General features: G+C 39.9%; 1 non-coding gene across 1 annotated transcript; it reads left to right on the top strand.

Annotated features, from left to right (window-relative positions):
* The first annotated feature begins 688 nt into the window (after positions 1–688).
* On the top strand, positions 689–795 carry LOC141676141 (small nucleolar RNA R71). Its single transcript, XR_012556747.1, has one exon. It is a non-coding gene; the product is annotated as a small nucleolar RNA R71 (small nucleolar RNA).
* The last annotated feature ends 1,180 nt before the right edge of the window (positions 796–1,975 follow it).

Genomic DNA, 1,975 nt, shown 5'->3' with positions numbered 1-1,975 from the left:
GTAGTGTACCAGGTTGACGATTTAGCAAGGCATTGACAATTTGCCCAATTTGATTTTCCAAGGTCTTGATAGAAATAACTTGACTTCTGCACATAAGCTTCAACTCCTCTAATTCAGGTTTTTCATTGGCTTGTTGCAGCTGGAGTTGTTGTCTAGGTGCATACAGTGGTTGCTGAAAACCAGGAGGGTTGTACTGCTTAGCTGGATATTGCTGATAAGGCTGTTGAACCGCATTCTGAGTGTTGCTCCAGCTAAAATTAGGATGATTGCGGTTGTTGGGATGATAGGTGGCTGACACTGGTTGCTGCAATCACTAAAAGTTGCTCACGAATTGCGTTGATTCACTAGAAATTGCGCACTGATCAGTCTAATGGGCACCAACACAAAACTCACAGACACTAGTGATTTGATTAACTCCATAATTAGCCAAAGTGTCCACCTTTATCATCAAAGCCTTAAGTTGGGCAGCGATAGCAGTTGCTGCGTCCACTCCAGTATGCCTGTGACTTTTCTCTGAGTCAGCCTCTGGGAAGGATTCTGGTACTCATTAGCAGCCATCAGTTCAATAAGTTCATAAGCTTCATCATAGCTCTTAGCCCATAAGGCTCCTCCTGATACTGCATCAAACATGGGTCTAGAAGTAGCACCCAATCCATTGTAGAAATAATTAATAATCATCCAATCAGGCATGCCATGGTGTGGGCATTTCCTTAGCATCTCCTTATATCGATCTCAAGCCTCACACAGAGATTCCCCAATTTGCTGAGCAAACTGGGTAAGAGCATTCCTGATTGCAGCAGTCTTAGCCATGGGGAAGAATTTAGTGAGAAACTTTTGCGCAAGGTCCTCCCAAGTGGTGATAGACCCTGATGGTAGAGAGTGTAACCAGCACTTAACTTTGTCCCTCAGAGAGAATGGGAAGAGGCGTAGCTTGATAGCATCTTCAGTCACATCATTAAACTTGAAGGTGTCGCAGATCTCGATGAAATCCCTGATGTGCATGTTGGGGTCTTCAGTAGGAGAACCCCCAAACTGAACTGAGTTCTGTATCATCTGAATCGTGCTTGACTTAATCTCAAAAGTATTAGCCCTGTTGGCTGGCCTGATGATGCTTGACTGAATGTCATTAATCTTAGGCTGAGAATAGTCCATCAAAGCCTTAGGATTTTCTGCTTGATCACCCTTCTCTACTAAAGCTGGTTCTTCAATTTTCTTTCTTCTTCTACCTTCTTTTCTTCCTCAAAAACTTCCTTACGAACTACCACAACTTCTTCCTCGGCTTTATCCAGTGTTCTCTTACGAGTACGCGAACACGTATGCATACACCCTCGCTAGAGTACCTGAAACAATGCAAGGAAATAAATAACAAAGTCCGAGTCAATGAACTTTAACGACCACTGATGGAAAGCACATAAACTATAAATTAACACTGCAGTCCCCGACAGCGGTACCAAAAACTTGTTAGTCTCTAAACACGCGCTAATAATTCACGCAAGTATACGCATTCGCAAGTAATATAGAATATTTTCTAGTTCGTTCCCACAAAGACTGTATTGGTTAACTAATTAATTCACGCACTTAAGTAACAGTGTATGGTTATTATAACTAAGAAGATAACAAATTGAGATTGTTTATAACTAAGAATTAAACTAACAATTATAACTACGAGAATAAAATTGACTGAATTAATATATATGACAAACATGAGATTCTAACTTCATTAAATACTTCATTCAATAGCCTTATTGTTCTTAACCTTAGTATGCAATGGTGATGACACTAATCAGACAACATGAAACTGATAAACGCCAACTTTCGTTGCACTGAGTACCATACTAAAAGACATCCACAAAAAAGATAGAAGCTGAATAGATACCAATTATATTGAGAACCTATATGTCTATAGAATTTGACAACATAACGGTTTAAGCACAAGTTATCTATCTTGATTACACAGGGCAAGTAAGATGGTTAA

The sequence above is a fragment of the Apium graveolens genome, chromosome 7 (assembly GCF_009905375.1).
Source record: "Apium graveolens cultivar Ventura chromosome 7, ASM990537v1, whole genome shotgun sequence".
Taxonomy (NCBI): domain Eukaryota; kingdom Viridiplantae; phylum Streptophyta; class Magnoliopsida; order Apiales; family Apiaceae; genus Apium; species Apium graveolens.
Note: the sequence above shows the minus strand (reverse complement) of the source record. Positions and strands in the feature narration are given on the sequence as shown.